Source organism: Notechis scutatus, chromosome 3, assembly GCF_049901735.1.
Source record: "Notechis scutatus isolate UNSWTSFEM ecotype Mainland chromosome 3, rNotScu1.2, whole genome shotgun sequence".
Lineage (NCBI taxonomy): Eukaryota > Metazoa > Chordata > Lepidosauria > Squamata > Elapidae > Notechis > Notechis scutatus.
Genome location: NC_142011.1, coordinates 6258674 through 6285512, shown reverse-complemented (window position 1 = coordinate 6285512; position 26839 = coordinate 6258674). Strand labels below are relative to the sequence as shown.

The 26839-nt window shown below is 40.6% G+C and overlaps 1 protein-coding gene across 1 annotated transcript in view; it reads right to left on the bottom strand.

The window, feature by feature from the left end:
* Nucleotides 1-22329, bottom strand: part of DNAJC5 (DnaJ heat shock protein family (Hsp40) member C5) — a 47664-nt gene extending 25335 nt beyond the window's left edge. Inside the window, exons 1-2 of the mRNA XM_087962409.1 lie at nucleotides 22308-22329; nucleotides 10729-10819 (exon numbers count right to left, since the gene is read on the bottom strand). The gene's annotated coding sequence lies outside the window, so the exon portion shown is untranslated. The remainder of the gene's footprint in view (nucleotides 1-10728; nucleotides 10820-22307) is intronic.
* Between the last annotated feature and the right edge of the window lie 4510 nt (nucleotides 22330-26839).

Below are 26839 nucleotides of genomic sequence, written 5' to 3'. Positions count from 1 at the left end.
AAACCAAGCTAAATCACCATCTGTCATTATTTAGCAGCAAATACTCTGAGAGAAGAGACACTCCCAGCTATTTTGGGATCAGGTCATTGCAGCTAGCTATGCTAGATTAAACAGGCCTGACGGAAAAAGTATTTTTAAAGCCCTCGGATTAACTCTTGTGTTTTCTCTTGCTTGGGGGGCCTTCTCCTTGCAAAACAACAATAGCTAAAGAGATGAGGATCAAAATAATTTTCTCACCTGATTTTCAAAATTGGTTCTTCTAAAACGATTGGGCACCTGGCATCGTAGATACGAGTAAGCCAGTGATGCTCAAATTCTAGGGAAGGTAGCATCAGCCTAGATAATCAAAACTCAAAACTTTGCCTTTTAAAGACACAGGAGACCAAAAGTGGCAGAGAGCTTTCTGTGAGCCTTTTTCTGAACCCAGTTAAAATAATTAGGACATGTCCAACATGGAAGGAAGCACTTTTTAACACCAATTTCCCTTAAAAATTAATCTGCATTTTGCTGAGCTTGTTTTCTTGGTAACAGTACAGAAAAAGCTTGCCAGGATGTTGGTTCATCTTCCCTGTCTAATCTACAGCCCTGGGATCTGCACTCCCAATTTCTGGAGAAAGTGGATATTAAATTAAAATTAAATTAAATTGCTCGAGTTCCGAGAATCAAAACTCCACAAGGATCCAAAATCTTGCTAACAAACGTATATGAAATTATCAGCATTTTCGTTCAAAAACCATTTGGTTTGAAAAATCTATTTTTTTTGCTGCATTGAGAAATGTATCGCTAATGCTTGTATTATTGTTATATGAGATGTTTTATATCTATATGCGATGTTTTATAGCGCTTCTCAGCCTTTTGGCTAAGATCAAGTGTAGTGTGTGTGTATATCTACCTGGCTCACCAAGACGAGAAGGCAGAGCGGAACATGCTACAGGTCCCATTGATTAGGGATTGCTATTTAGTGGGGGCCTTCTCAGTGGTGGCCCCTTCTTTATAGAACATCATGCCCCGCCCCGAAGTATGGTTGACCCTCACCCTGCTGTTTTTCTGAAAGGCCCCAAAAATGTAGTTTTGCCAGTAGGCCTGGAAGACCAAGAGGGAGCAATCAAGTCATTGTGTTATTCCAAAAATGTGTTTTTATTATATAATGGATTTTTTAAAAAAATTGTAAGCTGTCCAGAGTCACCTATGTGTGAATGGAGGGGGGGGGGAGCTATATAAATTTATTTAATAAACTGTTTTTAACCATTTAGCTGAGTTCCAACTCTTAGTGACTTTATAGGCAAGTGCTCTCCATGCTACCCTGTCAATCACAGCTTATTTCAGCTGTTGAATGTTCAACTTTGCCTCAGAATTGATGTTATCAAGCCAGCATGTTCTTTGTTTGCTACTTTTTGTTCCACTAACCATTCCTAGCGTCACTGTCTTCTCCAATGAATTTGCATGCATAACATGACCAAAGTAAACCAGACGGAATCTTATGACCTTCGTTTCTAGTGATGTATCTGGTTTTAAACGATTTAGTAACTCCGTCATGGTATGTGCAGTAATTTATGCCGGCCCCACAGTTCAAAGGCTTCAATTCTTCTTCCATCACTGTATTTACTGTCCAACTCTCACACCCATACATCATTACAGGGAAGAAGACTATTGCTCTAACTAGCTTGCTTTTTGTATTTTATATCAATATCTCTGCTTTTCCAGAGCTTTTTCATAAGGTGAATAAGATCTGAATAAACTAATAATAAATATCTTTGCCAGCATTTAAGAAGGCACCTGGAAAAACAACAGCCATGATTTGTGTATCTTAAGCACAGGGACAGCAATCAGCAATACTTTTTAGAGGACACATTTGAAAAGAGAAGACGCTCTTAGGACAGCAGAGAACTTGATATGTCTACAATGCAGGCAGAGCTAATATAAAGTAATAAGTTAACACCAAAATTGTGTTTTGTGCCAAATAGAACAAGGAAGAGAGAAAATCATTATTTAGAGGAGGCCTGACTACAGATAGAAGAAACAGACATCAGCATTTCCCTAGTTTTATTTAGATTGATGAAAGTAGCTCAGCCCAGTTTAGAAGCAGTCCTCGGTTTACGACTGCAATGGAGCCCAAATTACTAAGTGAGATTTTGCCCCATTTTACAACCTTTCTTGCCACAGTTTTTAAGTGAATCACTGCAGCTGTTAAATTAGGAACCCAGTCGCTAAGTGGCTTCGCTTCCCCATTGACTTTGCTTGTCAGAAGGTCACAAAAAGTTACAACATGACCCTGGGACACTGCAACTTGGCATAAATATGAGTCAGTTATCAAGTATCTGAATTTTGATCACATGATCCCAGGGATTCTGCAGAGGTCATAAGTGTGAAAAGCGGTCTTTACTTTTTTCAATGCCGTTATAGCTTTGAACGGTCATTAAATGAACTGTTGTAACTGGGTTTGTTTGTGGGTCATGACCAGGGGCGGTGAGGGAGGCGTTTTGGGGTACAGGCTGGCTCAGGAATTCTGGGAATTGTAAGTCACAGGTCTTAAAAGTTCCCATAGTTGCACCCCTGATCAAAACCAATCATAAAAATACAGGTAGTCCTTGACTTACAATAGTTCATTTAGTGACTGTTTGAAGTAACAATGGCACTGAAAAAAGTGACTTATGTCCATTTTTCAGACTTACGACCGTTGTAGCATCCCCATGGACATGAGTTACATTCAGATGTTTGACAACTGACTCACATTTATGACAGTTGCAGTGCCCCAGAGTCACGTGATCCCCTTTACGACCTTCTGACAGGCAACGCCAATGAGGGAAGCCAGATTCACTTAACAACCGTATTACTAATTTAACAACTGCAGCAATTCGCTTAAGAAATATGGCAGGAAAAGTCATAAAATGGGGCATAACTGACAAATTTCTCCACGAATTTTGGGCTCAATTGTAGTCGCAACTTCCAAATGTATATGTTACAATGTAGGCCTGAAATAGTTAATACTGTAAAGAAGGCATCCAATGATTTATATAAACCACAGTCAACAACAGAAATTTTTGGAGCTATGGAAAAATGGTTGCATAGACCGGGAATGGTCTATGTCTATGAAAAGCTAATCAAGGAGAGAAGCAACCTGGAACTAAGAAGAAATTTTCTGACAGTTAGAACAATTAATCAGTGGAACTACTTGCTTCCAGAAGTTGTGAATGCTCCAACATTGGAAGGTTTTTTGTTGTTGCTGTTGTTAACAGCTCCAACACTGGAAGTTTTAAAAAAGAGATTCAATAACCATTTGTCTGAAGTGGTGTAGGGTTTCCTGCCTAGGCAGGGGGTTGGACTAGAAGACCTCCAAGGTCCCTTCCAACTCTGTTAATTCTATTCTATTCTATTCTATTCTATTCTATTCTATTCTATTCTATTCTATTCTATTTCTATTTCTATTTCTATTTCTATTTCTATTTCTATTATTTCTATTTCTATTTCTATTTCTATTTCTATTCCTATTGATAAATTCATGATCCTGGTATGGGAGGCGGTGATATGAGACTGGCTCAGCACTGAGTGTGCAACTACCTCAGTCAGAGGAAAGAAGCAGCAAGAGAGCGACAGGTCAACCTGGCTGAATTATAGATGGGGATGGAAAGAGTTGAACGTAAGGCTGGGGATACAGTGAGATCAACATTGGCATAATTGTTGGAAGTCCCTAAGGATAAAGGCAGACAAAGAAGAGGTGAGGGAAGGACAAGACGGAGAAGAGCTCAGCATCAGCAGGGTTGCTGGGCAACCGTGGGCATCAGAGGGCATGAAGGAGAGAAGCCAGAGGTTGAAACCAATGGTGGGTAGAGAAAATCAGCGATAAGGCAGTGGCTGAAAGTTTTAAGTCTCAGCAAGCAGGAGATTTAACCAGGATGGACATTCTCCAGGCTACAAAGGGAGCGTGGTGAGAAGCCACCAGTAAACACAACACTGTAGGCTAGACTAGGGGTCCCCAACCTCTGGTCTGTGGACTGGCACCGGGCCGTGGCATACCAGAAACTGAGTCACGCAAACAAGCAAAGCCCCCATCCGAGAGATGCAGGCAGCACATGAAACCACATCCTTCTAGTCCACATAAAAAAAACCTCTCTCAACAGAACTGGTGCCTAGTACCCCAAAATTGGGGGCCGCTGGGTTAGACCATAAATTACAGGTAGTCCTCAATTTACAACCACAACTAAGCCCAACATTTCTGTTGCTGAGCAAAACATTTGTTAAGTTTTGCCCCATTTTACGGCCTTCCTTGCCACAGTTGTTAAACAAACCACTGTGGTTCTTAAGTTAGTAACGTGGTGGTTAAGTGCAACCATCATAAATGTGAGCTAGTTGCCAAGCATGCAAATTATGATCATGTGATTATGATCACAAGTGTGAAAAACAGGAACAATCACTTTTTAGGATGCTGTTGTAACTTTGAATGGTCACTTAACGATGGTTGTAAGTCAAGGACTACCTGCATTCTGGAAGCCAAACTTCTGTGAGGCAAATGCGAGTCCTGAACAGTCTCCATTGTCATAGAGGTTGTCCTCAATTAACGACCACTCATTCTGTGACTTTTCAGACTTATGAAAGTGCTGAACAACCTGCCACCAGAAGTTGTGAATGCTCCAACACTGGAAGTTTTTAAGATGAGATTGGACAGACATTTGTCTGGAATGGTCTACGAGTTCCTGCCTTAGCAGGGGATGGACTAGAAGACCTCTAAGGTCCCTTCCAACTCTGTTATTCTGTCCTTTATGACTTATGACCAGTTGTTCAAGTTCCAGTCATCACATTGCTCCTGAGATCAAGTGATCACCATCCAGGCGCTCAACCTCTGGCTCACATTTCCAGCTATGGTAACATCCCAGTCACAGGATTGCTATTTGTGAGCTTCACAAGCGACATCAATGGGGAAGTCAGCAGGAAACTGCAGTCCCATGAGGTCCTTGTTGAACGACACATTGTGATTTGTTTAATGACAGTAAGTGGGGACTGCTGGAACCACTGTTGCTAAGTGAGGCAGTCAACATGTTGTCGAGCTTTACAACTGTGTTGCTTAGCGATAGAAAATCTGGCCCCAATCGCTATGGTTATGCTACATTGCCTGCTGGATCAGCCAAGGTTAGCTAGGCATTGCAACTTCAAATCATGAATTTATAGGGAGCCCTCAACTTACAACAATTCACTCAGTGACCATTCAACATTATAATGGCAGTGAAAAAAGTCTTATGATCGTTTTTCACACTCCAGGCTGTTGCAGCATGCCCATGGTCACATGATCAAAATTCAGATGCTTGGCAACTGACTCAGTTATGACTGCAGTGTCCTGGGGAAGCCACATTCACTTAACAACCATGTTACTAACTTCACGACTGAAGTGATTCACTTAACAACGGTGGCCAGAAAGGTCATACAATGGGGCAAAACTCACTTAACAACTGTCTCGCTTAGCAGCAGAATTTTCGGGTTCCATTGTGGTCGTAAGTCAAGGACTATCGATACTAAGACATCAGCCTTGAACATCCCATGGAGATCTACCTATTATTTAAGGATACCACCAAAAGTCAAGGAATAAACAAAAAACAAAAAAAAAACCAGCCCACAGTGGAATCCTTTCTGGAAGGCCATAACCAGATAAGCAGGAAATCACACCAATTAAACTATCAAGGAAGAAACCAAACCCTAATTAAGGAACATTGAGGAAAATTGATGCCGCACCCCAATCAAGACCGGCCAGGCATATATAACCAGCAAACTTTAATCTCTGCTGCACGGGTGATGTTCCCTAGCCTGAAACATTTCCAGGAAAACTGCCGGGTTCAGAGAATATGACGATTATCAGCTGTATTTTGTGAGCATAGCTCATTTGTGGATAAAGTTGCTCAAAGTGATATACAAGGTATTTCTTTGTCCATAGTTCTCCAACTAGCAACTCACTAGCCTTCTCATTAGCTTATTCATCCCAAAGCTTCCCCTTCTTCTAAGTTAAATATAGGATAGACATTACCCTTTGAAAGCAAAAGTGCCTCGTGGTCACTCTTTCGTTACTGTACAAGGGGCAAAAGAAACTACCAGCTAGGAACAGGATTATTAACAACCTGGAAACACATAAAAAGTAAAGTGGCACAGATGGAAGACAGAATAACAGAACTGGAAGGGATCCCGGAGGTCTTCTAGTCCAACCTTCTGCTCAAGCAGGAAAGGACAATCATCCTGTAATTGGGATATACAGATAGTCCTCAACTTATGAGCCCCAAATTTCCATTGTTAAACAAGGCAGTTGCTAAGTGAGTAACAGCCAAATTTATGACCTTTTTACCATGATTGTTAAATGAATCACTTAGTTAGTAACACAATCATTAAGTGAATCTGGCTTCCCCTTTGACTCTGCTTGTCAGAAGGCCGCAAAAGGGGATTACATGACCCTGGGACACTGCAACAGTCATAAATACATACACAGCGGTAGCCAATATCCTGAATTTTGATCACAGGATGATGGAGATGCTACAAGGATAATAAGTGTGAAAAAATGGTCGTAAGTCACTTATTTCAATGCTGTTCTAACTTTGAATGGTCACTAAATGAATCGAGGGCTAAGGGCTAAGTCGAGCACTGCCTGTATTTGGTTAAATGCAGTATGTTTGATCTTGCTTTTTTCCTCTCCACCATCATCTCTTATTGCTGTTTTCAGTTAAAAGATTAATGGGCAGCCTAAGAAATTGATTAAATAAAAAGGAATTGGCTAGAATGCCAATAGTAACACTACGGTGTGCCTTGTTTGATTTCCAAGGATCACATACAAAGAGGTAATCATACACAGCTTTCTCAACCTCATCTACTGTAATTCAGTAAATGGATTCAAACATTACATTGAGCCATAATTTAATTTGGTGCCATGAAATTGATGAATGGTGGCTAAAACTGGCTATGATTTAGTACAGGTAGTTCTCAAATTGTGACCACAATTGACTCCAAAGTTTATGTTGCTAAGTGGAACATTTGTTAAGTGAGCTTGCCCCCATTTTATGACTTTTCTTGCCACAGTTGTTAAGTGAATCATTGCATTTGTTAAGTTAGTAATATGGTTATTAAAGGAATCTGGCTTCCCCACTGACTTTGCTTGTCAGAAGGACGCAAAAGTGGATCATGCGACCCCGGGACACTGCAACCGTCATAAATATGAACCACTAGCCAAGCATCTGAATTTTGATCATATGTCCATGGGGCTGCTGCAATGGTTGTAAGTATGAAAAACGGCTGTAAGTCATTTTTTTCTGTGCCATTGTAACTTTGAACAGTCACTAAACAAACTGTTTTAAGTCAAGGACTACCTGTATAATGTATAGGCCATGTCATATAAGGCTTAACTAGCTACAAAGACATCCAGATCTGTTCAATCAAAGCTTCATAAACCATTTTTGAAAAGCAGAATGGCAATATTCAAAATTTTCAAGGATGTTATTTTTTTTTTGCCAATAGTTCATAGTGGTATGTTGGCCAAAACTACCTATTGGACAGCAGATTATGGTTTGGGGTCATGGGTCTTGGACAAACACCTGCAAAGTAATTTCTAGTCATCAAGTTGTGAATAGGATGCAGGGAAAAATCTGAAGCTAATCTTCCTTTACTGTCTTCTTCTTCTTCTTCTCTTTTCTCTAAACACTCCATTTTATTTTCATCCTGGTTTTAGATTTCCAGCATTACAGTCTCAAAAAAGTTAAAAGCAGGGTTTTCTGAAGGAAAAAGTGCTCAGCCAAATGAAATTAAATGCCAAGAAGTTTACTTCTGGAGCCTCATGACTATATAGGCATTGTAGGGAGTGAGTTGTGAGAGTATGGCTGAGGAACTCTGGGAGTTGAAGTCCACAAGTCTTAAAGTTGCCAAGGTTGGAGACCCCTGGTCTAGAATAGTTGTTCCAAAGGTGCTTTTTCAAGAAGCAACTGGACTTTCATGTTTTTTCTTTGAAGACATTTTGCTTCTCATTCAAGAAGCTTCTTCAGCTATGACTGGATAATCTAGAACAGGCCTGTCAAACTGGCCTGTCATGCACAGGCCACGCCCACTCCAGCTCTGCAAAGGCAAAAAACATCACGATCCAGCCCGTGACATGATTGACACCCATTGGTCTAGAATAGTCAAAATTCAGGAGACTGGTACACTTTTCCTGACTACTAGGTAGTCCTTGAGTCACAAACACAACTGAGTCCAAATGAACTAAAATAGCTTCTTGGATGAGAAGCCAGTTAGGTGACCTTGGGCCAGTCACTCTCTCTCAGACCAACCCACTCCCAAGGAGGATATTTTGGATATATTTACTGCCTTACTTGTAAAAATAATAAAGGTGGGGCATAAACAATCAATCAATCAACCCACATAGATCGAAAGATTTTCTGCTATCTCCAAAGGTCTCAACAAATACAGTGGGTTTTTAAACACATTAGTTGTTAATGGATAATGGACTTTGTCTCACATGTAATCTGTATTTGCATAATCAACCTGTCTGTCCCTCTCCCCCTTCTCAGTTTAAATCCGCTAACCAGCTAGCCTTTCTAGGCATCTGAGCTGAAGCTCACAAAAGCTTTTGCCTTAATAGTACTTTTCAGCCAGGGATGACTCCATCCAATTCCTGATTTTGAGGGGAGGGGGCTAATGAGTAAATTTATGTGCACTGATTTTATATGTGAGGTCACAAATAAGCCTGGGATTTTTAAGTCGGTAGCATTCTGTACCTTTAATGCAGGTGGCATGCTAAGTGCTTGCCCTCCATCTGTTATGGTTTCTAGCCTGGGAGAATTCTCTCTGAATGCACAAAGAAATATAATCTCTGGGATTAAACAGCCCACTTTTAACTGTCTACCAAGCAGTATGATTGAATTAAAACCCTAACCTTCCTCTATTTTATCCATGCTTTTCAGAGCATTTATTCCAATGTTTAAATGACAGATTAACAGGATGTTTCTCAACTGTGGCAAATTGCAGATGTGGGGCTCCAGCTCCCAGAATTTTAGGGAAGACTAACATTGTGTACCTGTAATGCAGGTGGCATACTATACCATCACCTAGGATTGGATATCCCTGGTGGAGTTTTTGTCACCTGCAATCAGTTCAATAGCTAGACCAGGGATGCCCAACTATGACAACTTTCAGATGTGTGTGGACTTCAACTCCCAGAATTCCCCAGCAAGCTTTGCTTGAAGTCCACACACCTCAAAGTTCCCAAGCTTGAGAAATACTGGAATAATGTGTTTAATTCAGGCCTATAATTCCTGATGTGTTCCCCAATGATCATCATTGTCCCCTTCTCTTCCCCCCTTCTAGCACTGATGAAGTTACCTAGTTGGGTAATAAAACATCTGCAAGAAAAAAACCAAGCTCAGAGAGCACCAAGGACCCCACAATCCTCCTTCTCTTCTCCACACACCACTTCCTTCTAGAACTGATGATGTTACCTAATTGGGTAATGAAATGTCTGCAACTAAATAACCAAGCTCAGAGAAGCAGCAAGGATCTCTCAAGACGGAATCTATTTAACTTCTGGCTGTAACCAGCTACCCTCACTACAACAATCGTTTTGTAAGTAACATGTCCACAATGTAGGCAAAACCGTGTCTAGAAGAACACACTGTAAATATTTTCACATTATCAGAGATGCATAATTGGGCATATCTGAGAGATACAACGGCAAAAGATCAAATTATACTTCAGTATTCATTTTTAAAGCTAATAATGTATTTAGGTTTCCTCACCCGACAAATCTAACCATTTTGTTTTATGGGATGGTGAAACCATTGATGTTTCAAATAATAGGAAAAACAGAAGTTTTCTTCTAGATTCTGTAAACAAGCCCCATCCATAATTTATGCATTCTATGGTGGTTGCATCAGCAATGACTGTCTTTTACACACTTTGTTGATCGTTTTTAATTTTTAAGTTATTTTTAATCTTTAAAATCTAAAAATCAATTAAACATGTTTAACTGATTTTCTTCAGCCACTGCTCCTGCTCGGTTATAAATGATACCTTTGGAGCAGTCAAAATACATTTCCTTCCAGGGAATTTTGAATTGGGGGAACCTAATTTATATAGTGCTCATTTTGCAGTTTGTGTCAATCCTGGGTGGCTTACAATGTAGTAAATACATATAAAAACTATTATGAATGTAAGAACAGATGACAATTACAGAGGATTAAGAGCAGTCTAAAGAAATCCCAGGTTTGGCGCAGAGCAGTGATGGTGAACCCATTTAACTATTATGCAGTCTTTTTGACTACAAACTCTTTTTCAGCACAATATACTAACTCCTACATGCAGATGTTTACTTTGCAACACTAGACCACTGATTGCAGCATCAGACCACTGCAATGCAAACAGTCAGGAATAATTGTGTCAATACTTGCTAAACGAATAATGCTGTAAGTTATTTGACTTTGCAATCTGGTGTACTGTGCTGCTTTTCCTTTATTTTTTTAGATTTTATCCTGCCTTCTTTTTTTTATATATATATATAAAAAAGGCAGGGAATATACCTAATACTCCTCTCTTTGATTAAAGTGCCAGTTTTGGCAACAGATGATACTTAGAAAATATTGTTTCTATCGTCAGCTACGCTGAGGATTCTCAGCCAGGTGCATTTAAAGAATCAAAGTCACGCATTTGATTTCTTCTGTATCATCTGCCTGTGTGTTATTTGCAAGCCCTGAAAAATATAAAAGAACTTTCACTTACTGAAACAATGCCGTCCTTGTGAAACAAACAAAACAGATCCCGGGTGTGGATCCTGGAGTTAAATCTTCGTAGATATGTGAGCAAGATTCTCCTAAAGACAGAACAAAAGGGAATGGTGATCTATCAGATTTCTGACCATTCCAAATGTTTGTCACAGTGCTAAACCATTTTGTGCCATAATAATAATAATAATAATAATAATAATAATAATAATAATAATAACAATAATAACAATAACAACAACAACAACAACAATAATACAGAAATTCAACTAGCGCCATCGGTGTATGGAAATTGGAAGAGGGATTCCACTGACAGTATAAAGATCTATACAATCAAAGGTGTAACACTTGTAAACCTACTTTATGATGAAATTCAGAAAGTGGTAAAGTTTCATGAAGCTCAATGTGCTTAGCACAGCATTCCACAGGCAGTTGCACCCTTTCCTGGACCAACAATCCCTTCTCATGGTCACTCATGCCCTAGTCACTTCCCGTCTTGACTATTGCAACGTGCCCCTGAAAAGCATCCGGAAGCTCCAGTTGGTGCAAAATGCAGCGGCCCGCATGGTTTTGTGCAGACCTCAGTGTGCACATATTGTCACCTCTCCCACCGGAAATGCATGGGTTGCCAATTTGCTTCCAGCTGCAATTCAAGATGCTGGTTGTCACCTTTAAAGCCCTTCATGGATTGGGATCAGGTTGTCTGCCAGTCAGATCTACCCAACCCAACTGAGCGGGGAGGAAAGAAATGTTGTGTCAGGAGATATATCTGGTGGGACCCAGAAGAAGGGCCTTCTTCATGGTGGCTCCCTCCCTCTGAAGTATCATCCCCCTGGAGATTAGACTGGCCCCCTCTAACACTATTTCAGAAGGCAGTTCTGGTGGCCTAGAGGTGGAGCTCTCACCTCACAATCAGGAGGCTGTGAGTTCGATCCTAGGTAGAGGCTAATATTTGGAATAAACTCTCCCACTTGAGCAGGGGTTGGACTAAATGACCTCCAAGGTCCCTTCCAACTCTGTTATTCTATGAAAGGACCTGAAGATGTGCTTCTGCCAATGGGCCTGGGGAATCCAGAGCTGGATGGAGCCCATCAAATGACTAGTATGAATATGTGTTGTCACCAGGATGTGTGTGTATGTGTGTGTTATTATTTTATTCTTTTTCTTTTTATTCTTTTTCTTATTTCTTTTATATGGTGTTCTTGTGTCCTTATAAGCCACCTTGAGTTGCCATGTGCAAGTAGAGGGCAATATAAATTTTCTAAACAAATAAAATAATAAAAATAAATAAAATATAAAATTAAATTAAATTAAAATTAAATAATGTGAACAGTGCCAGGAATAAAGGAATCTGTAAAGGACCTTGGATTACTCACCTCTAATGATCTAAGTGCTAGAGCCCACTGCAACTACATAGCCAAAAAGGCATTAAGAGTTGTTAACCTAATCCTACGTAGCTTTTTCTCTGGTAATATCACACTACTAACCAGAGCATACAAAACATTTGCTAGACCAATACTCGAATACAGTTCATCAGTCTGGAACCCTCATTACGTATCTGATATTAACACAATTGAGAAAGTCCAGAAATATTTCACAAGAAGAGTTCTCCACTCTTCTACTCATTGTAGAATACCTTATGCCACCAGACTTGAAATTCTAGAACTAGAAAACCTTGAATTACGCCGTCTTCGGTCTGACTTAAGCATGGTATATAAAATCATACATTGCAATGTCCTACCTGTCAATGAATTCTTCAGCTTCAACCATAACAACACAAGAGCACACAATAGATACAAACTCAAAGTAAACCGCACCAAACTTGATTGCAGGAAATACGACTTCAGCAATAGAGTGGTCAATGTCTGGAATACTCTACCCGACTCTGTAGTCTCTTCCCCAAACCCCAAAAACTTTAACCTTAGACTGTCTACTATTGACCTCACCCCTTTCCTAAGAGGTCTGTAGGGGGCGTGCATAAAGCGCACCAACGTGCCTACCATCCCTGTCCTATTGTTTCTCTTATTCTTTTATTTTTCTTATATGTACCCATTTCATGTATTCACAACTATGTATACACTTATACTTATTATCTTGTAAACAATTGGCAAATCAAATAAATAAATAAATAAATATGGACAGCTCCCTCTGGGTTGACTAAGTAAACATGGAATGAAATAACAATGAGTTACTCAAATTACTAGCAAATTTTCATCCCATAAGAAAGTACAGATTAAAAAGAAACAACCCTAGGATAAGATTAAGGCACAAATCAGGGAAATTAATGGATAAATAAAAGGGTTTCCATAAACACTTCGTTTAGTGCATTGATAGCAGTGCAGAATGAAAAGAAAGCAGTCCTCAGTTGACTGCTTAGTATTTTTGTCAAAATCTCTGCTCACATCTCTATAAAGTGCCTTTTGCACAAGTGAATGTGGCTTCCCCATTGACTTTGCTTGTCAGAAGGTCGCAAAAGGGGATCACATGAGAATGGGACACTGCAACTGTCATAAGTATGAGTCAGTTACTAAATGTCTGAATTCTGATCACGTGACCATGAGGATGCTGCAACCATCATAAATGTGAAAAATGGTCACAAGTCACTTTTTCCTCTGCCACTGTAAATGAATTGTTGTAAGTCGAGGACTACCTGTTTAACTGACTCAAAGCAATTTCAACCACCCCCACCAGCCTGGAAATATTTCAGCCTGGAGCCCTGAATCACACCTGAAGCTGCTGCTCTTACTTAAGTCCCAGCACTTTTGCTGAAATCTCTCACATAAAGGTAGTCCTTGACTTACAACAGTTCATTCAGTGACTGTTCGAAGATACAATGGCACTTTTAAAAAAGTGACTTATGACCATTTCCCCACACTTATGACCATTGCAGAATCCCCGTGGTCATGTGATCAAAATCCAGGCACTTGGCAGCTGACTTGTATTTATGACGGTTGCAGGGTCCCGGGGTCATGTGATCCCATTTTATGACCTTCTGAGAAGCAAAGTCAATGGGGAAGCCATGTGACTAACTTAATAACTGCAGCGATTCACTTAACAAATGTGGCAAGAGACAAAATAAAATCTCACTTAGCAACAGAAATTTTGGGCTCAACTGTGTTCGTAAGTCAAGGACTACCTATATTGCCATTGAGGAAGAACCCACAACAGCAAGTAATGAGATGGATATTCCAAATCAGTCATGTTGTGTTTGTGATCCTATACACTGTTCAAGTGTCTACTTTTTTTTTGCAAGGTACTTATTAAACGAGGAAGCAGCAGCCATATAGATGTTACTTAATGCTTCTTTCATCCTCTTTCGTTAACATAAAATTCATCATTCTGTAAATTGAAGAAGGGGAGGTCAGCATGAGCGACGGACATGAAATGTGGATTTAGAAGCCCACTGTGGAAATATGAGAACCAAAAATCTTCTAACTCAATTTCATTAAGAAAAGGATAAGCTTCTCAAATGATAGCAATTTTTTGTGAGATCTATCACAATTACAGATTTTTTAACCATTTACATTCCCTATTTATTTGACTTAAAAAGCAAGAAATTGTCTACAATTAGCTCTGCTGAATATAGTAGCCTAAATATTATTGCTTTAATAGGCTTAGAGGATTAAATTCAGCTATTTAAATCTAATTGACCAGTGTCTTGTAAAGATTTGTGACCTTGTACTCTCAGCAAAGGTATCATGTAAATACAGGACAAAACTACCGGTAGGTATGAATTCAGGGATCAAAACACTTTGCTTTGATTCATTTATGTTCATCTGCGCTAAAGTCTGTCGGATAATACTATATTTCCAAGCTCCATCAAGGAAAGTAACAAAGCCTATTCTCACTCATTTGGAAGTTTTCAAGAAAAGATTGGACAACCGTTTATCCAAGATGGAATAAGGTTTCTTGCCTTGGGCAGGGGGTTGGACTAGAAGACCTCCAAGGTCCCTTCCAGACCTATGATTCTACATCTAAAAGCTGTGATTGAAGAAGACCAGCACAATGGACTTGTGAGCTACACCACTCCCCTAAACAACCAAGCACTCTTGTCTGCCAGGTGATTGCAGATTTTGTGTGCAATGTCATTTCTAAGAGCAAAGCTCAGGATGACAGACAGGATGGAGGACTTCAAGATGTTGCATCCAGAGATACCATCTGGGAACAGCCTGGCAAAGTATTAGCTGCACGTAACAATAGGCTTAACAAGCAGGATAAGCGACATAAAAACATTAACACTTCATGTGGGATATGTGTGATGGGGTAACATGATAGCAGTGGTCCAATATCTCAGGGGCTGCCACAAAGAAGAGGGGGGTCAATCTATTCTCCAAAGCACCTGAAGGCAGACTGGAAGCATTCTCTAGTGCTAGGGAATTTCTAGAAGCCTGGCACTCTGACAAATTAGCCATCAATATCAATATCATTAGACATAAATCATATCATAGAAAGACCTGCACATGGATTAGAGAACAAACAAAATATACAAATGCCATCAAGAGAGTAAAAGAATTGAAGTGGAAACAGGCTGGTCACAATGCAAGAACTGATGGCAGGTGGACCAAGGCAGTCGTCGAATGGATCACACTTGATCAGGAAGCATTCACAAAACACACCTGAAACAAGATGGATCAACGACATCAGCAAGTATGGCGGGCCCAATTGGCAAAAGAAAGCTCAAGACTGGAAACATGGTTGGAAACATGTGGAAGAGGCCTTCATCTTGCAATGGATAGATAATGGCTAGAATGATGATGATGATCAATCTATACTCTGCAAAAGAGACTATCAACCAGGCCAAGAGAGAAAAAGAGTCCACCAGCAATCAGCACCCAGATGAGCATCGATTTAACTCCAAAATTAACACCAGACCAACAACCAAGTAAACACCACCCCAGTCAAAACACTGCCAAAGGAGAACCCAAAGAATCTTTAAGAGCATCCCCATCAACACTGACAGAACAAGACACCAGCATATAAACTGACAGTAAATCCCACTTCCCACCAACACTGATAACATTACCTAGTTGGGTCATGAAACATCAGCAAGCTCAGAGAGCATCAAGGATCCCTCTGGAGCTTTCCTAAGGTCCACCAAGAAGACAAATCTCTTCACTGACCGTGAGAAGCATGCAGTAACAACTGCATTACCGCCTCCCGATTCTTGATCAAGCCCATTTATACATCTTCTGTTTTCTGGAGCAGAGGTTGAAGATGTTGGTTTTGCTCTCCGAAGGACCACCCCTCCTCTTCATGATTCCTAGTACATCCCCTCTGGAAGGACTAAGAGGGTACTTGAAATAAGGATTATTTGGGAAATTCAGCTTCATTAAATCTAATTTTACAAAATCTTTGCCTTGGGAGAGCTGTAATTTACAGCACATGAAGACATAAAATTTGCTTTTTATTTCCAGCTGCTAATTTATTTTGTACCCTAAGCTTTTTAACAACGGCCGAATATTAATTATCACCTGTAGGCAGGGGATTATGGAGGACCTCAACTGTGTTTCCCGTGAAGCTGCCAATAATAAATCTTTAAAAATATACTAAAAATCTTACAAGATCCCCAAAGCCTCAAATATTTTGGTTTCTCACTCAAAACCTTACAAGATTTGGGATGGGAATATTAAAATATAAAGTGATCTCACACTGTTTTGACCATTTGTTTCTTAAAAATAGCCTTAGTTTTTATTTGAGTGTTTTTGGTTGCAAACTATAAACAATTGTTGTAGCGGCTGCAACTCTTGCAAAGAAAGCTCTTTTCTTTTTGTAAAAAGCTTGGAGAAGCCAGATGTGCTGATCCATTAAAGAAGGGGTGTCCAACCTTAGCCGCTTTAAGACTTGTGGACTTCAACTCCCAGAATTCCCCAGCCAGCATGGACTTGTTGAAGTCCACAAAAGAGTAGCCAAGGTTAGACATCCCTGGCATAAAGGGAAAGATTGGGAACTGATGATGTAGATAGAAGCTTTTATTTCATTTTCACTTAGGTGAAATTCTGAAATCTTAAATAAAGATAACTGCCGCTACCAGTTCAATTGACAAGCTTTTTAAATATTGCCAGAGGGAAAATATTGTCAGATGTTAAAATCTTTGAAGTATCTATGTTCCCAAACTGTGCTGCTTTTTCCCCTGCCCCTTTACATCTTTTGCTTCTTTGACTCATAATTTTTTAAGTACAAGTATTCTGCATTTACTGATCATTTGTTTGGAAACTGTACAAATTAGCAATGTTCTGTCTCCGCAATCCTGTGAACGGAATCTGGGCATTTAGCACCCAACTTAGACTTACAAGGGTTGCAGCATCCTATAGTTGTACAATCACCATTTGTGATCTTCCCTGCCAGCTATCCCACCCCCCAAAAGCCAACGGGGGACTTTTTGCAAGTCCCTCTGGTAAGTCTGTGTTTTCTGAGCTTGCACCACGTGTACATACGTGTACACACACACACACACACACACACACACACACACCTTCCTGCATTCGTGCCCAGCCACCCCATCCATCCACGGTCTTCCTTTTTTTAAAATATGCAATAAAATTAATATATTTTTTATTACATTTAACATTGAACAGAACCTGCAGTTTTAATGCAGTAAAAATATAAGCAACTTTATTAAGTTTCAAAGACAGATAAAATACAAAGTATTTTTTTTAAAGGGGAAAAGGGGAGGGGGTGGGGAATAGCTACTCCTTTCCCACCCCTGGCCTATGTTTGTACCATGCTGTCCTCTGGATTTCCTGCACCCGTGTGTAAGCCTCCACCAGACCTCCCAAACCTTCAACTCACAACTGGCTACGTCCGCTCTCTGCTGCAGCAGCATCCGTCCATCAGTCTTCTTGGCCTTGTGCTGTACCTTCCAGCCCCCCAGCCTTCCTGCATTTGCACCCTCCCTCACCACCCATTCACCTCTGCTACGCAACCTGCGTTAGGGCTCGCCCAATTAACATGTGGCTTGAGCGCCTCCCCCAACCTCCTTGCAACACCTCCCTCGCTTCCTGCTTAGCAACAAGGTCTGCTAAGATTGTTGCCACGTTGATGCAGTCCCCTGACATAACTCTTTTATGACGGTTGTCCCTTGACTGCTGTCATAAACAGAGGACTACCTGCAATTTCCCTTCTCTACAATAAGAAAACTTTCAGTCCGGAACTAAGACAGCAGAGTGTATAAAACGCCTTTCCCATAAATACAACAAAAATGAACTTCCGTGTTGTAAACCTACACTGGAGAACTTACTATGGCTTTCCAGAAATAGTTTTTACAATTTAGCTTCCTCTCCAATTAGGTGCCTTCAAGGAGCATTTGGACCACAACACCCAGAATTATCCTGTCAGAAAACTACAGTCCAGTTATTCTATTCTATCAACTGTTCCCCAGAGTCTCCACTCTATTCCGCAAAGCCTAGTTTGTACTCCCCCCACCCACTCATCAGAAAGCAAGCCAGCATTCTGGGCCTGCAGTGACCATTCAACTCCCCCAGATTGTCTTGGGGTTCTTTTTGGCATCTATTTAAATTCTTTTTAAGTCATATTAATTTTGACATTTTCCTCTGCAAACAAACACCCTCAAAGAGCCACCTAATTTTGTTCTTTTATACAGCATATAAACCTTTGCAAGACCGAGTGGCTCTGGGTTTGGGGTTCGTTGGTTCAGGGAGTATTACCACCTTTAGTCTTGGATGGGGTGGCACTACCCCAAACAGACCCTGTGCATAACCTAGGGATTTTCCTGGACTCACGACTCCTGTTCGAAGAGCAGGTGGCGGTCGTGGCCAGGAGGGCCTTTGCGCAACTGTGGGTTGTCCTCCAGTTACGCCCTTTCCTGGATCAGCGGTCACTCATGCCCTGGTCACTTCCCGTCTTGATTATTGCAACGCGATCTACATGGGGCTGCCCTTGAAGAGCATCCGGAACTCCAGTTGGTGCAAAATGCAGCAGCCTGCATGGTTTTATGCAGACCCCGGTGTGCACATGTGTCACCTCTCCTGCAGGAGCTGCATTGGTGGCTGATTTGCTTCCGGGTGCAATTCAAGGTGCTGGTTGTCACCTTTAAAGCCCTTCATGGCTTGGGTCCAGGTTATCTGAGGAAACATCTCTTGCCAGTGACATCTACCCGACCCATTAGAGCGAGGAGGCAGGGAATGTTGCGGGTCCCACCCCTGAGGGAGATACACCTGGTGCGACCCAGAAGAAGGGCCTCCTCCGTGGTGGCTCCGTCTCTCTGGAATATCATTCCCCCAGAGATTAGAATGGCCCCCTCACTAATACTCTTAGTGAGGCACTGAAAGGCACTGAAGATCTGGTTTTGCCAGCGGGTCTGGGGAACCCAGAGAGGGATAGAACCCATCAAATGGCTCGTGTGATCTGCTGTTGTCGGGGTGGGGGGTCGGAGTTGGTTTTTGCTTTTTGTTTTGTTTTTTTGTTTTCCCAAATTTTGTTCTATTGCACTTTACTAATTTATTTGATTCTTTTTGTTAGTTTTTATTGTTTTTATTTTTTGTTTTAAATATGATTTTACATTGTGTAAGCCACCTCGAGTCACCATGGGCGAATAGGCGGCAATATAAATCAAATAAATAAATAAATAAATAACTGCTATAAAATTTGAAAATGGATACCTTTTTTCCCTTTCTTTGCATACGGTATGTGCTCATTTAAAACTCATATAATAATACATGTAATAATGCAAACCACAAAGGAACATAGCCAAATGCATGTTGCATCCACAAAATTAGGCAATGTATTTTACACAACAGGAAAACAACTACCCAAAAAGTTTTAGGTGATTAACACACAAGTTTTAAAAATCTTTTGTAATACAACATCCAAAAGTGCCATTAAACCCAAGAACATTAACATATGCTGTGTTGTTATCAAGTGTCCATTTTAAATCATCAGCAACCACTAACTCACTGGCTGCTAATAGCTATACAGGTAGTTCTCGACTTATGACTAAAATAACTGTTGCTAAGTGAGACAACTGTTAAGTGAGTTTTATCCCATTTTACAAATTTTCTTGGCCACATTTGTTAAGTGAATCCCTGCAGTTATTACGTTAGTAATATGGCGAACTGCTTTTGCTTGTCAGAAGGTCGCAAACCCAGGGACACTGCAACCGTTATAACTATGAATTAAATATGAACTAGATCTGGATGACTGAGAATCTCATAGACATAAATATGAAAGAGTTGCCAAGCATCTGGATTTTGATCACATGACCATGGGGAGGCCACAACAGTCGTGAGTGTGAAAAATGGTCGTAAGCCACTTTTTTCAGTGTCTTCATAATTTTGAATGGTCACTAAATGAACTTAAGTCAAGGCCCACCTGTATTTTATGGAAAAGATACCATTTCAGAACAGTACCAGCCTCTATTTTTAATTAATTGCTTTTTGTAAAAAAAAGAAAACCTCAGCAAAACAAAAAACTGGTTGCAAAACAATTTCAACCGCTACTCCATAACTACTTGTGCTCTAGCGCCGAGGTCCCCAACCTTGGCAACTTTAAGACTTGTGGACTCCAATTCCCAGCAAAGCTGGCTGAGGAACTCTGGGAGTTGGAGTCCACAAGTCTTAAAGTTGCCAAGGTTGGGGACCGCGGCTCTAGAGAGCCCACTTACTAAAATTCACTGGTTGCTTTTCATGAGGCTGCAAAAAATACTGGCAGTTGTTTTTACTATAGTGCCACAAATCAGCAGAACCGATGCAGCTCGAGAAAAGAATGACTAAATCAGCAGTGGGATTCAAATATTTTTACCACCGGTTCGGTGGGCGTGGCTTGGTGGGTGCGCTTTGCACGTGTGCATACACTGTGTGCACACATGTGCCAAATGCACACTTTGCGCAGACGCAGAGGTGTTCTAACTCACCTCCTGCAAGCCTGCACGATCCCAGTTGCTTCAGCAGCTGCTGGGCGGTGCTATCCTGTGCCGCGCAAAGCAGCTGCGCTTCAAATTCAGAGGATAAAGGTGAGTGTGGGAGCCCGGGCGGGCGGGTGAGCCCAACAACACGTGGAGACAACCAGTTTGGTCTCCGCTGCTCATCGCTGTTACCGGATCGGCAGGACCGGGCTGGAGCCGGTAGAATACCACCACTGGACTAAATGCAACTCCTTACTCCTCTACAGAATCCCAATTAAAACACCACCATCACTTTGGGTCATTGGCTCCTGTTTCTTGACTGCTGTTTAGAAACATTTTTCTAACATTGTCAAATCCATTATTCTGTGCCCTACCCTCTGGAATGAGGAAAAAACAGGGCCCTGTGTGTGTGTGTGTGTGTGTGTGTGTGTGTCTTCTGGATGGCATTCCCACAAAGGTTCTTCAAGATGCTATCATCCCTTCCTCAACCTACTCTTCTGAAAGCAAAAGTCAACTCCTTCTTTCTGTTGACACAGGACTGAAATATCTACACTCATGATCGCCTCTGAATCAGTTTCAATTCCACAGAATGCTTGTTAAAAAAAACTAAGGTGCAATGTGACTAAAACATGAAATAAACTGGATTAACTGCTTCTCGCGGTTTCGAAAATAAATGACGGTCAAGATGGCTTTTACTTCTGTTTCCCCCTCCCCTCCAGTCACCTAAAAACTGCTGATTCAGATTCAGCTTGTAATTAACTACCTGTATTATTGCAAGATCCTTCTCACAGATAGTACTGCCAAACCGAACGGTCCCATTTTGTATTTGTGCATTCAATGTTTCGTAAGCATTTAGCTCTAATTCTCTGTAAATTTAATTGTGTTATTTCCACCCCACTAATCTAGCCTATTAAGAATCATTTTGAATGTTATTTCTGTTTGCAGAGTATTAGTTGATCGCTATTTTTTTTTCAAAACTGCATACTTTTCATTTTATGATACACTCTAAATTATTTCCAGGTGAAGAGGACAATATCTACCTACCTTTGCGAGACAGATGGGCAGTTTTAAAAATTTGATAAATAAATAAAAACAGCTATACTTGGTTTTGGGAGGGCTCATTCACATCTTCTCAATGACTGGGTAGGAGAAACCAACAATAGTATTTTTATTATTTCCTCTGCTCCACTTTTCTTTTTAACTCAATATACTCCATTTGCACCACTTCTGGGGATACTACAATATCTGCCCTCTTCCAATAATCTGCTAATCCATTGTCCAGGATCGATCAGGCCATCAGATAATTCCTTCAGGGCCCTCAGAGATAATTCATCTGGCACTGAAGACTATACATCATTGCAAGGAAATAGATATATCCTTTCATGAAGAAGAACAAACATAAATATAGAAGTAAGAAGAAATTTCCTGACAGTTAAGACAATTGATCAGTGAAATGATTTGTCTCCATAAGTTATGGGTGCTCCATCACTGGAGTCTTTTAGGAAGAAAAAAGACAGCCACTTGTTGGAAATGGTATAGAAACTCCTGCTTAAGCAGGGGGGTGGACTAGAAGACCTCCAAGGTCCATTCCAACTCTGTTATTCTATTATAATTCAAGTTGATTAGTTCTGCCTATAGTATTCTTTCTCAGTATCTTGCCATTTTCATTCAGCAGCTGGTTAACCACTTTTTTTCTCTTCTTTTTATTTTGAAAATACCTGAATGAGTCCTTCTTGGTATTCTTAGCATCTTTCACCAACTTCAACTCATTCTGCGTTTCAGCTTTTCTGTTTAAGATGGTCTCCAATTTTGGGCTAACTGCTCATTCTTTTTCGTGGTGACCTGTTCCTCTTTCTACTTCCTGTACATGTTGCCTTTTTTTTTCTCAGTTCCTTATTACGGTTTTGGGAAAGTCGGATAGCTTACGCTTTCTGTTCTCTGCCTTACTGGAATTTTGTGATAGCCATATTCTGAGCAATTATTTTTCTCTGGACCATCCAACCAGCGTTTTCTTCTCTACAGTGCCTTCCTACAATGAAATCACAATCATCACTCCTCTGAGCTTATAAAAATCTGTTTTCATGCACTCAACTACACCCAACTTTAGTTTCCCTTACCCTCAAGAACATCAGCATTACACGATTACTTTCCCCCAACTGTTCCCATTACTTCCATTTCATCGATTAAGTTTTATCTGTCAGTTGGCATTAAATAAGATAGCTGGGTTTTTTTCTACCTTCTGCCATTCTCTGTCTGACAAAGTCAGCAAGGCAGATCAGGAACAGCCACGAAGGACCACACTTTGTCTCTACCTCAAAAGAATAATACTACAATTTCATGCTCTCTTCGAAGATCTCCATTTTGGTTTTGGAAGGGGTCCTTCACGTTTTTCTCAATGACCGGGGGGAGAGGAGAGAAAACAACAATAGTATTTTTATTATTTCCTCCTTTCTACTTATTTTAACTCAGATTCTTTACTGCCAACTCCATTTTCTTGGCTTTATGAGCAAGGATACTTTCCATCTGTAATGCAATACTGCAATTCTTCTCTTTCTATTACTTAACTGAACTTATATACATTAAAAGATTTCAGAACAAGCACAATGGATTATCTATGTTTTTATGATATTATAGACCAGGGGTGTCAAACTCGATTTCGTTGAAGGCCGCATCAGGATTGTATTTTACCTCGGAGGGCCAGAGAGTGGGTGTGGCCAGAGTGGGTGTGCTCAGCTTGACATCACTCGTGTCAGGGGTGCCTGTGGTGGCCCAAGCCCTCTGCCAGAGAAAACAGGCTCCTGAGCTCTGTTTTCGGCTGCAACGGCCTCCCGTAAGTAACTCTCTGCCAATGAAAACAGAGCTCAAGAGGGCTGTGGGCAGCCCACCTGAGTTCTGTTTTTGCTGGCAGAGGCACCGCAGGCCAGTCTTTCGCCGTTTCCAGGGTGGCCCTGCGGGCCAGATCTAATCACCCCGCGGGCCGGATCTGGCCCCCGGGCCTTGAGTTTGATACCCCTGTTATAGACAATGGAATGTGCAGTCTAATGAAAAGGACTAGGGGTGATAATATTTGAGGGGCTGCCACAAAAAAGAGAGGGTCAACCTATTCTCTAAAGTACCCAAAAGCAACAGGTGGAAGATCATTAAAGAGAGAAGTAACCTGGAACTAAGGAGAAACTTCCTGACAGTGAGGACAATTAATCAGTGGAACGAGTTGCCTACACAGGTTGTGGGTGCTCCAACACTGAGGGTTTTCAAGAAGAGATTGGACAGCCACTTGTCTGAAATGGTATAGGGCCATGAGAGCGCACCTATGGCGTTAGTGGCACGCAGAGCCATCTCCAGGCAGGCCAGCCGTCGCCCATTTCTCTTCTGGTTTCCGGTGCTCCCCCACGCGCACATGCATGCTTCCAATTCAGCACTCGGTGCTGAAAAGGTTTGCCAACGCTGGTATAGGATCTCCTGCCTTAACAGGGGGTTGGACTACTAGAAGACCTCCAAGCTCCCTTCCGACTTTGTTATTCTGACTTTAGCACATTGCAACTGTTTTTTGATAGAATAACCTGTAATATCTCACATTTACACAACGAGCTTGTCTTCCCTTCTATCTCAAACCAATTTGCAATAAATGTCACCTCAATCCAGCCACTCTATGCATCTGATGAAGTGACTCACAAAACCTATGCCTTTTAATACATTTCGTTAGTAGGAAAAGGTACCACCAGACTCCTTTAATTACTTCTGTTTCTTCAGCCGCTAACATTCCAGTTATAGGAGAGATTCCCTCAGGTTTCTTTTGTACTTATTAAATTGTATCTACCTTTCTTGTATTAGGTGTTTAAGATCCTCATATTTAATTCTCATGCGTTGAGTATTAATCTACACACAGTAAAGGCCATGAACTCTATGAGCCAATATTATTTCTGATTTATCACAATAGTTTAATAGGACCGACTTAAATTTTAAGTCACATTTAAAAAGAGACAAGAAATAACTAAATGGTTGTATTCAAGTATTCAATGTTGTCCTGAACTATTGTTTTCAGTAATTTCCTAAACCTACTTACCTATTTACATATCTACAAACACACACACCAACACACACAATCACTTGTCGCTACATAGACAAATCCCTGTAGTTTTCTTGGCAGCATTTATGGAAGAGATTTGTCCTTCCTAGGAGCAAAACTCATGGTTTTCCAATTTCTGTTGCCTTTAATTGGCTTCTCAAGAAATCACTGCAAAAGAAAAAAAAATAATTACCATACTGTAATGCTTTCATTTGAATGTATGGCTTACAATCCACATTTAGGGTTACCATGTGCAATTCTACTTCAGCTATAATAGCAAGAAATGCTATAAAAAGGAACCAGCAAAATGGTAAAGGGCAGGAACACCTTTGCTCTAAAAGGCACGAGAATATTTGGAACTTTCTAATTTACAAAAATAATGTGAGTGTGGTGCTTTGGGTTAGGATTTGTTCCTCTTGAATGCACATGCTAAACGGGTCCATTGCTGTGCATAATGAAGAGTTCCTCATCCATAATTTAACAGATTAACAGAGTTGGAAGGGACCCTGTACGTCATCTAGTCCAACCCCCTGCCCAAGCAGGAGACCCTACACCATTTCTGACAGATGGCAGCCCAGTCTCTTCTTGAAAGTCTCAAGCGATGAAGCTCCCACAACTTCTGACGGCAACTTCTGTTTCACGGGTTGACTGTTCTCACTGTCAGAAAATTTCCCCTTATTTCCAGGTTAAATCTCTCCTTGTTCAGTTTAGTTAATTCTTGGAAAGCTTGGAATAAACCCAACAAAGTTATTCCTTCATGCTTTATTTGCAAGTATCTCAAGATGCTTTTGTCGACCATGTTGGCTACAGAATGCTAGTACAGGTAGTCCTCTACTTATAAGCTACTGTTTAGCAAGCATTCAAAATTACAACGGTACTGGTCCTTATGGTTATGATTGTCACAGCATCCCCACAGTCACATGACTAAAATTTAGGCACTTGGAAACCGGCATGTATTTATGACGGTTGAAATATCTTGGGATCATGTAATCACCATTTGTGATCTTCCCAGCTGGCTTCTGACAAGCAAAGTTAACAGGGGAAACTGGGTTCGCTCAACAACAGCAGTGATTCATTTAACAACCATGACAAAAGAGTCATGAAATCAGGCACCAGTCTCTTAACAACTTTCTTGGTTAACAATGGAAATTCTGGTCGCAGTTGTGGTTGTAAGTCAAGGGTTACCTTCTGATTCAGCAATGCTGAACACAGCAGATATCTGGATTTCTAAGACTTGCTCACTATTTCTTATTGTTTTGGATCAATATTACTGCAACACATTCTCCTTTACATATACTCAACTCCAAATAATTATCTTGGCTTGAGCAAACCATATGATTTTGATTGCAGTTTTCAGCCTTTTCCAAGTTGGTTCAAACCGTGCTTACGACTTGCCCATAAATTTTACAGAAATGCTAGCTCTGATGGACAGAACAATAATTTGTTCATTTTAGAAATGTATGTCCTGTATCTTTAACATCAATGGATATAACAAATGTAAAACTTCAGAGCCACACATGTTAAGGTTCTCATGAGATTATGACATTTTAAAGTAAACAACAGCCTTATAAGGACACCCTTAAACATAAAAATATTTATCAGCCATTCAGGATAGACCAGGTCAAGAAACAAGCTTTTGATAGAAGAGAATATTTGTAGCTCAGGGTTGAACTATGGGGTTCTTGGTGCTCTTTGAGCTTGGTGGTTTTCTTGCAGACGTTCCATGACCCAACTAGGTAACACCATCAGTGCACTGTACCTACCTAGTTGGGTCATGAAACATCTGCAACAAAACCACCATGCTCAGAGCACCCACATATAATATTTGATCAGGCTAAAATAGCAGAAACATGAAAAACTATTTTCTCCCCTGCCCCTCCAAGAGTTAAGGTACAGCCAATCTGAGTCTCTTTCTAGTTTTCTTCTTGTTGTGAACTTAAATCATATTTTGACACGGTTTCTCTAAAGTCATCTCTATGGTTTTCTATATTGTTATGCCTATCTTGACTTCCTTTTATAATATCCATGCTACTAATGCCTTTATCCTATCCCGAAATGACTAGGTTTATTATAAGGAAACTACCCTATGTATTTACCTCAGTGAAACATATCAAGTCAGGAATCTTAAGGATCTCCTCTGAGAACCACTTCAATGAAATAATCTCAAAATAATATTCTCATCCT